Source organism: Centruroides vittatus, unplaced genomic scaffold (assembly GCF_030686945.1).
Source record: "Centruroides vittatus isolate TY-2023 unplaced genomic scaffold, ASM3068694v2 contig_880, whole genome shotgun sequence".
Taxonomy (NCBI): Eukaryota; Metazoa; Arthropoda; class Arachnida; order Scorpiones; family Buthidae; genus Centruroides; species Centruroides vittatus.
In genome coordinates, this window is record NW_027122572.1 from 723,982 (window position 1) to 736,043 (window position 12,062).

Here is a 12,062-nt window from a genome sequence, read left to right on the forward strand (position 1 = left end):
ACAGTGCATACTTCGCGTGTATAACAATTAGATTGAATGGTGTTTGAAATTAATAATTATACAGATATAAGATTTGTGTTATTGTCCTTATTTTCTATTTAGGTTCTTTAGTACAACTTATTAACGCTAAGATTTCTCGGCTTGGCCAAAACGAAACTGATATTTATGCAGTAAGAAATAAACCTTAGAATAAAGTCTGAAATATAATCGTTTATACCATTCGAGACTACACTGCTAGGACTTTCTTGATTTTCGTATGATATCTACCAGTGATTCCCAAACTTTTTTTTTTTTTTTTTTTTTTGAGCCACCGCCTTCTCGGTTCCATAAAGTGATACCCAATGTTTCTCGACCGATCTAACTCATTTTCCCTTGAATGAGAAAGGCTTTGAAATATTCTTACAAAACTTTTCTATAATTCTCACAATTTGTGTCTTTCGATTGTACAGTACATTGTTGTCAACATTAAGGTTAAACGCAATGTTTCTTCTTACCTATCTTAAAAGGGGAAGGGAAGAGTTGTTAGTGACACCCACCTTTGCCTATCGTCACCGTTCAGTACCCTGTCTCCTACACCTTCTTCACCTCCCTAGATTTACTCACCACTCACATGGAGGACCGATAGCACCCACTTTGGGAACCACTGTTATATACATGTTATATACAATACATAGGCTATATATGTTGTAGTATTAAGTGTTTTGCCATCACCAAGCATTTCGCCCTTTGCGAAGTATTAGTTTAGATAGTATCGATCAGATTAGGGGTCAGTAACACTTTTACGTAAAGAGCAAATTTTTCAAAATTTCAATAAGGACCGAATTACTGATAGCCGCAAGAAATATATGTGAAAATGCGTTTTAAATTCATAAGAACTATATTAATGACTTCTTTTAAGATACAAACCTAATTATTATTAATATTGGTTTTAGAGGAAACACTACCGAGAAATGATTGAAATAAACTGTCATTGAATGAAAATATAATGGACATTGTAAATGAAAAATGCACAATAATTCTTTCTAATGTTATAACTTAGCACGAAGGTGAAGAATTTTCGTTATCCACTCTGTTGCTGTGTTGTAATTTATATCTTATCCTTATCATTACTCTTTTTAGTTCAATGTTATTTTTAAAATTTATTCTCGTCATTACCCTATTTGCATTTTGCGTTTTCTTTGCTTATCTATTTTTATGTGTTTTGTTATTAGTCTTTATAATAGGCCTCGTTTAAATTTAATTATCTTAATTAAGGCTGGCCATTCTTGCAAGTCTCTCTCTTTCATATTCACTTTATTTTACTTTTCCATCCCATATCCACATTCTTTTTCATTAAATCATAGCTGTACATATACTAGTCGTCATTTTTTTTAAACGCTAGAGACCTACAACTGTTATATTAGTATGACGTACGTACAATGTAAAAGAGTTTCCTTGATTCAATCAGTTTTAAGTCTAAGCTCCAGAAATTGATCTTGCAATACAAAAATAAATGAACATTGAGAAAATGAAATATTGTACCTATATTATTTTGATTAAAATTTTTCTGAAATAACTATAAATATATAAGTAAGCTTTCAGAATGTTAAATTGTTGTTAAAATGAATGTTGAATGTTAAATGTTGAATGTTAAAATGTTCAGAATGTCTTGTTATATTCTTTGAAATAACAAGACAATGTTGTAAATGTCTGTATTCAAGGGGAGTTCAATTAACAAATTTGAACTCTCCTTGCATAAAGATCTAATACATACAATGGCAACATTGTGTTTCAATGAAAAAATTGTCTTTTTGAGTTTCACAACATGTCATCCATATGGCAAAATAAGCCTAGTGGAACCAAAGAGTACTTTTTAGTTATTTGTTATATAATTTTTATTTTCTTTAAAAAATTGTTTTCGTTTGCTCACATCTAACTTATACATAAATAAGTACCTTTAATATAAGTACCTGTAATATAATAATTAGTTTCGGCCTGATAGTGTTATATAATGGAAAACATTAAATTAGAAAAAACAACTGGCAAGGACTTTCCCTATACTCGAACAGGAGGTTAAGAGGACCAAGAAACGAAGTCAGATAATTTTCAATAATAGTATGATATAAAATTTAAATAATAATAACAGTTTAATAGAAGTAATGTTTTAAATTATGATAAACTAGCAGACCCGGCAACGCGTTGCTGTGGCTCAAAATGTATCTATTATAAATGTATAACACTTTCCCCGCGGCGGATTTCGAAAAATCCCTTCTTTGCGTACTTTCTCTTTATGTACCCTATTAAAACACAATCAAAAACACAAAAAACCGCATCTAAAATAGTATAATAGAAGCCTAGTTCTTCACGGCAAACCTTAGTTCTGTCCCTCTCCCCGAGAGGGAATTTCGACATCTAAATTATATAAAAACATGCCCATATTCGAATGGAACGTTGTGTGAAAAGTTTAAAGCAATCGGTGAAGAACTTTCGGAGATTAGCTATTAGGTACAAACGAAATTACATTTTTATTTATATAGATTTCTCTCTCTCTCTCTCTCTCTCTCTCTTTTTTTTTTTTTTTTTTTTTTTTTTAAATAATAAGTTTACAAATGGATTGTCGCGGAAACACTAATACAGTAAGACCCCTCCTAACGCTGCCCCGCTTAACGCTGATTCAATATAACGCGGTTTGCTTGATGCCTAAAAAACGCTCAAAATTTACGCTGATTCAAATTAACGCGGTATTTCATTGAGTCGTATATAGGTTTCTGTTAAGAACCTTACCAACGACGATCTTCAAGAACTGGCAGAACAAGGAATTCGTGTAGAACTGGAAAATAGAGATTCTGAAGATGAAGAACTCAAAAAATTTCTCTACAGTTTCCCTTAGTAAAAGTTTGGTAACTATAACTGAAATCGTTGATCAAATTGTGCAGAATGATCCAGATTTTGATAGGAGTGCCAAAGCAAAACGAGGCGTTTTGGATGCGATCTTCTGCTACCGACATTTGCTTAAGGGGAAAAAAGAAAGCGACCAAACTACACGACTTCGTCGCAAAAAACAAGAATATCAGAAGAGCCAGGACCTTCGTCACAAAAAATTAACTTTACATTTCTGTGTGCATGTTTATATGTTATTTAACATATCTATATATATAATCGAGACGAGTTGATAATAATAATAATAATCAGTGCAGAGCCCAAACGGTTAGGAGTTGAAAGTTGAAATTTGGTAGACAGTTAGAGTACGTCACGAGAACGCACACTAAGAAGGGATTTTTCGAAATTCCTCCCCACGGGGGAGAGGGACAGGATTAAGGCTTAACACTATCATCAACAATGGAAGTGTCAAGTAACTATGGAAATGCCAACAATGGAAGTGCCAAGTAACAACGGAAGTGCCAAGTAACAACGGAAGTGCCAAGTAACAACGGAAGTGCCAAGTAACAACGGAAGTGCCAAGTAACAACGGAAGTGCCAAGTAACAACGGAAGTGCCAAGTAACAACGGAAGTGCCAAGTAACAACGGAAGTGCCAAGTAACAACGGAAGTGCCAAGTAACAATGGAAGTGCCAAGTAACAATGGAAGTGCCAAGTAACAATGGAAGTGTTAAGAGAAAGCGACGTGCAAGACGCAGATGCAGTCTTTTTCGTTTTTGCGGAAAATCGAACATATTTTTAGACCCATCTAAAAATTCTGTAATTAGTCTGGGAACAGGGGGGACCCAATTCTTGCATTCCGTGAAAACGGGTTTGACAGTAACGTAATAATCTTAATTTTCGCTAAAACGGTTAGGAGTTGTAAGTTGAAATTTGGTACACAGTTAGGGTACCAAATTTAAGTACCAAAGTGTTAAGTAACAATGATAGTGTTTAAGTAACAATGGATGTGTCAACAATTGAAGTGTTAAGTAACAATGGAGAACAGGAGAAAGCGACGGGCAAGATTTACGGGCTCTGGAAAAAAGAAAAAGAATAATATGTTAGAACACATTCGATTTTCAAATTTAAACAAATTAGTTCGGTTTGTCTCGACCTTTCTTCTTTAAAACATTCGATGAAAATCGAACGATATTAGAACATTCGATTTTCAACTTCGACCTTTCTTTAGAAAAACTTAGTTCGTTGATGAAATTACTTTTTTCTTTTGTGACTATAACGTAATAATCTCAATCTTCGCTATCGTTACTTTTGCCTGAGCAACGCCGGGCTTACCTGCTAGTAATAATATAACTTAAAATTATAGTAAAACTTGCTTATTTTTTGGTCGCGTGTTCCCCTATCCCTATTTACTCTATGTGAAAATGGTCTCGTTTAACGCTTTTTCGCTTAGCGCTTTGTCATCTAGGAACGCATCCCCCGAACGGGTCGAATAATCCCCAGGAATCTTGCGGGGGGTGGTCCGTTTGGATATGTCGGGCCCCGTCCCTCACCACCCGGTCACCCCATTGTGGGCCTGGCCGAACCCATAATGGGCCTACTAAAAGAGGCCCTCTTAGTACCCACAGGGCGGAAAGAGTTTAAAAAAAAAAAAAGGAACGCATCCCGCGTTAAGCGGGGTCTTACTGTATTGGTTAAATTATCTGTGGCGCCATCTTTTATGAGGTTGTATTCAAAAAAAATTTTTTGATAATTATTATTAAAGACAAAATCCTTATTTTGGAGATGGAGATAGTTTTGAAAAATTCTAAATGCCAAAAAACAGATAAAATTTGTATTCAGTCTGGCTTCAGTGAAGATGTGACATATGATTCCTCTCTATAGGCCCTATATCCCCACCCTCTTGACTTACAACTACAAAAATTTATTAGCATCAATGCCCATATATAGAAATAGTCCTGTCAAGTATCAAAATATTTGGCTTTTTCCAGTTCTGACGTATGCCGATACATAACAAAATTTTCTAAATCTTTCTTTTCAGGTAAGTTTGAGAATTTTGAAACAGCTCATCTAACATCCAAGGTTTCACTTGATGATGACTTTATTTGTTTAATTTACTTTTACATATGCATTTTGGAACGATGTATACTTTCTCTCCCTCCTCACTAATGTATTTACATAAGACATCAGTATGTTAAACATCATACTGTAAGGAACTGAGTCCGAGCGTTATTTTTATTTTATTATTATTTTTCCGTTTTATTATCTTTTTGTTTGGGGTTTATGTTTATTTAGGACGAAGGTTCCCCACCACTCTCTTGTTAGTAATGAAAAATGAAGATAAAACAACTCACGGAGAAATAAGCGCCATAGGAAACATCTTGCGCACTTGCGCTGCCCAGCGGAAGTAACAGTCCGCAGAAAAAAAAAATGGAGGGGAGGAGTCCCCACAATCACTAGTAGAGAAATACTTAATAAACCGTCTTAAACATCCCAGAAAATTATGATAAATATTTTGTAAACGGTTTATAAGCTTTGTCGGAAACTTAAAGCTGCCAGAAAAAGAAAGTTAATGTTAGCAACTAAGTATGTAAATAAGGGGAGTAACCCAGCTCAAGTGTGACGTCACCTCACAGTATAAAACCCGTACGTTAACCAAAGAAGGAAAGGTGATTTCCAAATCGAGGCGACTTTGAGAGCGAGGTAGATTCGAAAGCGGAGTATTTTCTGATAGAAGTCCAGATTGATAATTGAACGATCCAAGGTGTTAAAGAGGAGTTCGATTGACGATTTGACGATATCGAAAGGATTGAGGAAATATTTTCTTCGTATAGTGAGGTGACGGATAGACGTTTAATTAGTAAGAGATTTTGTTTATAGTTTCTAAGTATTTGATTGTCGAATTTCAAAGGGGAAATTAATATTAAGTTAAGCTAAGTAGCTAAGTTTATTGTCGGGTTGACTTGTTGATTTTCGTTAATAAATTTTGTTTGGATTATTGATATCTGTACGTAGTACATTCTAGTTGCTAATTAAATATATTTGAACTTTTTTGATCTGACTTGATATTTATCGTTATTATTACTAATTTTTCGGTGCACGCTGAAAAGCCCAGGCCTGGCAAACTAATCTCGAATCCGCGTAAAGTACCCGTTAGGTTAACGGAAGTTTTACCGACCGCAATTATAGTCGGTTTCCTAAGCTACTAAAAATAGTACTTTACAATACATTATGTATATTTTAAAACAATAATAAAATCAGTACTTCCAGATTAAAAAGTAATAGTTCAAAACAATTTTTAAAACTTATACAGTTCCTGATCGTATACTTTGAAAAACTCGTTAAAAACAACTCACTTATCCGTAATGTTAAATATACTCTTTGTAAAAACAAAGTTCAAATTTAATTTAATATTTAATTCTGTTCAATAATACAAAAATAAACCTAATTACTTATAATTAACACTTATTATTTCATACTATAGGCCGTTTTACAAATATAAGTAGAAAAATATATCGTATCCAGCGGTAAGCAAGCACATGTCTGGGAATGAGCTGGCGCACCTGCTACATTGTCACGTCTTGTTTTGTCGAATTATTTATTTTATTTCACTGAATGCATTAATTTATTATCTTAGTGGCATTTTAAAGTGAATTAATCTTTTTCTCTGGATATATATTTAAGTATGGCTTATTTTAGCGCTGGAACAAGCAACCACTCCATGCATTCACTAATGCAATGCTGAAAAGAGATCTTTTACCTCTGGATAGATGTTTAAATGGTCATCCTGTATAATAATGCTGTCTATAAAAAATTTTCAGTTTGAAAGTATGGAAATCACATGATTTGATGACAATAATGTCATTTCAACGTTTTATAATTTACAGATACTGATGTGTTCTTTCTCTGTATTTAATATTTATAGAAAGAATCGTTCTCAAGTAGGCCTATTCGTTGACGCTATTTAGAAAGGCATATATCGAGGTTTGACTTTATATTCAAAGTTATTTTGTAAACCGAAATATTTAATCCACAGAAACTTTTAAAGTTGTCTTTCTTATACTTCTCGATTTTTACAGAAAAACTAATAGAACATTACACCCTTTTAAATCTAAAAAATGAATAAATATTGTAACTTGTTTTCTCGTGAATATAATTTTCTATCTGAATAAATTTTAATTATAGAAAAAAAAACATTTATTACTTTCAATATTGAAATTTTTAAATAATAACCTATGTGTCTTTTGTCGAACATTTCCGAAATTTTCGATAAAAGACAAAGGATTCATTAAGCTTCAAAGTAGTTTAACAAAATCGTGTTCCACACATACACTAAGATACACACAGTAAAATTGCCAACCTTATTTTCTGGATATTTTAAGGTTCTCTGCGTCCAATAATGTAAAAATTTTGGGGATCATTTTTGATTGATAACCATACTTTCCACATGTTTTATAATAGCCAGGAAAGCAAAGTGAAAAAGAATGAACTTACCTCTACAAACTGATAGTGTTATATATTTGATTTTGGGAAACATGATGCTGTATTTATATATAAAGATTATAGATGTCAGGAAACAAATATATACACTCCTATCTGTTGTAATTTATTTACTGCCACTACAACTGATTTGTTTCCTGTGAACAGGATAATATGAACAACTATATATTTCAGACTGTTCCATTTAAATTTCGCCATCTGTTGATTTTATAATTTTTATATTTACAAATTTGGTTAGAAAAATTTTATTGCTGGAAATAAAATTCGAGTAATTGTGATTATTAAATTTAAATCTTGTTGATTAAAAAATTAATTTAAGTATGAGTGAATGTTAATGCATTTAGAGTACTAAAGCACGTAAAATCTAGTGCTTTATGCTTTATTATACTATTTATAAATATTTTTCGAATTTTTAAAAATTAAAATTAAAACCGATCGGACTATAAAAAACTCCGAATAAAAATAAACCAAAGAAATATACATAAATTATATTTAAAATTTTAATTATAGATTTACAGTAGATATCAATAATGATTTTATTTCATATTTTAGATACAGTCGAACGTCCGATAACGACTACCTCTAAAGACCAGTTGTCTTTTTTTTTTTTCCAGAGATCTTTTTGAAAAAAATGACCTTTAAACTATCTTCTCCAAACAACAAAAATATTTATGTTCCTATTATTTGCTGTTGTTGACTGTACAATTATTATTAAATCTTGAAAATATTCATTTATATAACGTAGAAATGAATAAAAATGTTAGAACATTCTAATATATCAGAAAATATTGCAAGAATTTTTAAAAATATAATTTCACAAAAATTCAAGAAATAAGATATAACTGTCAGCCGTACAAGAGTCTCAAATGTATAACTAAAATAGAACAATGATATGCAGTATGTGAATTTTTATGATCAGTAGTTTTAATGATACCATTTCTACTTTTCTGGCTCTGTTATATATTACACAGGAAAAGCATGGCGATCGGTCAAAATTGACCCCCCCCCAAAGATTTTTACATTTTCGCACTCGAGATTTTGAAACGTCGAGAAATGAGGAAAAAAAACTCAGGAGGTTTTTCTATATGTATAAATGTTTGCGTGTGTGAAGAGCACGATATTGTTCACTCTCTTTGAAGCTTAACTCCTGTGCTTTTTGTTGAAAATTTCTGATATTTTACAAGGAGGTTTATATATTAGGGACATTGATGCTGTTAAATTTCGGTTGTTAAAGATCGAGAAGGTGGAGAGATAGAGAGGTGTTGTGTGCCATGGTCAGACTTATTGACGATTTTACTCGTTATTAGCATTTACACTTTTTCATAAAACTTATCCCTATCCTCAAAATGTAGCTTTTTGCTATTTTATAATACTGTGTTTAAAAATATAAATTTTTTAAAACTATTATAACAGATCGCGCCACACGTAGTTTTAAATGTTGCCTAGAAAATTAAGCGACTCGTTGCAGAATTTTTTTAATATTGAATGGGTACTTCTTCGAAATTTCGAAGGTTAATGAGTCGTTTTATTTAAACGTTAATAAATTAGTTTGATTTTTATAAATATTTATAAAGACATTTTGAGTAATAAATAATTATCGTAGTTTAACTTCAACAATTAGCAATTCTAAATATAATTTAAATATTGTCAGTTAAGTTCCATACTAATTACGTGAAGCTTAAATATTTATGATTTTTAGCGTATAAAAGTTTCAAATTAAAAAGTAAATTGATGTTATTATAAAACTTATTGTTTTTTAGTTGATATCCTAACACGCTTTTCCTATTTTTAACTTTTATTTCAAACTGTTTGAATCTTGTAGCTATTTTTTAAAATAATCTATTAGTTTTTTAGTGATTTGATACGAAGTGATTGGGTAAGGCAACACATCACCTACGCGAAAGGGAAATGCTTCTCATGAGGACTTTCATTAGGAAATCAATCCTTATTTAGGTGTTAAACACGTGAAGAAATCCGGTAAATTCCACGTGGCTAGTCTATGTGCAGCGCAAACCTATGACCAATTATCATTGTTCAGTTATTTTTCCACTCTGTCACTGATGGATTTTTTTGGAATGATGTTACTTATTTTTAGTAGAATAAATGCTTCAACTTTTTTAAGGCCTAAATAAGGATAAAAAGCATGGTCGTAAAGTTAAACTTACTGTAAATAAAAAAGTTAAGATCAAACAAACATTGAATTAAAAATAAGTAGCAATAAAAATTTAAATAATATAATTACTTATTTGTATTTACGTATTTTATGAAATATATTAAAAAACTATTTAAAAATCCTCTGCAGGTGACTTCAGAATACAAATCTGCCCCAATATCCTTACTCTGATTTTACGTCTGTATTCAAATTGCCCCATAACAACTATAATTACTGTATGTGAACGAACTCGAAAAGAGTAAGTCTAATAATAAAATGTTTACCTACGGCTATTTGTTTGTAATTAATTTGTCTATAAAATAAAATAATGATGATATTGTATTATATTTACTATGGGCATACGTCCTTTACTTAAAGACAGTCCTTTATTTCACTGCTCTCTCCTTGAAATTTATTTTTATATTGATTAATTGGACTAATGAAAAACTTCGTAAAGACCTTAGAAAACGATGAAAGTTAATTCCTTTACTGTCAAGACATTTTCTTGAAACGACAACAGCAAAATTAAAAGGAAGGAATCTTTAAGACTTGAATAAGAAAACTCTTGAAAAACAAAAAACAAAAAATTCTTTGAGTCAAAGCGCAAACTTGTCGAATTAGTCCCGTGACATTCATTAAAGGGCGAGTGGATTTCTGGAAAATAATCATGTATTTCTAGTGTCAAAGCTAATAAGATGTTACAAAGAAATGGGTCATCTCGACATATTTCCACACAACTTGAGTGATGCGAGCGATGAAAATGGGAATGGCTCCATCAGGCCATTTCTGAAATAAAATTCGTTATCAGGGACCAGCCATGTTCAGGGATCATCGTTGGTTTCTTAATGGAGAAAGTAGCAATGAAAATTTTTAAAAGTCTGTTTTATGACACCGTTTATTATTAATTGTATATATTTCCCTACATACTGAAATATACCTGTAACAACTAAACTTCGCGTAACAGAGCATTTTCATGGTCATTTTTGAATTAAGTGCACCCGTTTCCATGCGAGGTAATTTCGCTCCAGAGGCCAGAAAAGGTTTTAATTTGTTTCCTAGTGTTATAAATGAATCTAAAAATGGGTAATTTTAATATACAAAAAACTAAACCAACACCTTAATGTTCGCTGAGAGATTTATTAATTTAACTAACGTTTTCGGCTTACTCAATAAGCCATCTTCAGGTTTTAACTTTCGAAAAAGAAACAATATCGTTCCATTAATAGAACACAATTGTTTGAAAAAATTCAAATCATTAGTAACGGACAAAAAATAAAAACAAAGAGGATGAACATGGTAATATAAATAAATATACAATAAAATCGTAAAAGATACAACAAATGTTTTATTGTATATTTATTTATATTACTATGTTCTTCTTTTTTTGTTTTTATTTATTTTTGTATATTTATTTATTTATATTACCATGTTCATCCTCTTTAGTAACGGACAAAAAATAAAAACAATGATTTGAATTTTTTCAAACAATTGTATTCTATTAATCGAAAAAGAAACGATATCGTTCCAAAGTTAAAACCTGAAGATGGCTTGTTGAGTAAGCCGAAAACGTTAGTTAAATTAATAAATCTCTCAGCGAACATTAAGGTGTTGGTTTTAGTTTTTTGTATATTGAATTCTGCTGGGTACGAGTGTGGTTTATACGGTAATTTTAATATATTTATTTTGATAAATATCGAATCTTTAAACAGTTATTAATATGAAATTTAAGTTTTATTAAATATAAAACTTTATATACAATTAACACAATCCGATTTTCCAATTTAATTGTTGAAATTATTATAACTTTGGTTTGGACATACGCCGACTACAATGTGTTTTTCTTTGTTTTTTTTTTTATTTAAGTTCAACGTTGAAATGATTTCCTCTTGTAGTGCATACCAATTGCCAATATCTGCCATTTGTATTGAAATTTGTTAGCAGTATCACACCGGTTTAAATACAGGTTAAATGCCTGTATAAATCGTCTTTGCCCTGTTAGTCTTTTAAACAAGAGAGTAACAGTCTTTAAACTCGAGAAACACTGTTTTATGTTTTCGTTGTCACATTCCGATGATAGACATCACACTGTCGTTGTTCTATGGACTTCAATTTAATCGAAGTGAAAGAACGTGTCTTCGGATGGTAGAGAATTATAACACCAAGCTGTAGAAACACGCTAACGTAGAACATAACCATGAAAAATACAATCCACCTTGGTGGAATATGAAATGCAAATAACGTTTGCCAAAAAGACATGCACGGCACAGCTGTAACAAGAACATAAACAAAGCTGGATCATCTTCAATGAGCTACAGCGATGCTACAAAACAAACCATCCATGAACAGCAATGTAAATATGTAATATTAGCAACTTCTAGCCACTACGTCTCAAGATTACATTACATTCTAACCGAAAACGACACTAAAACAGTAGATTCAAACTTTCTAACCCACATGTTCATCCAAGTTTTTTTTCTCTTTTTAAAACTAACGACTGAAACATCGATATATGCTTACCCGTACAATTCATTCCAACTTTATCGAGTTACAA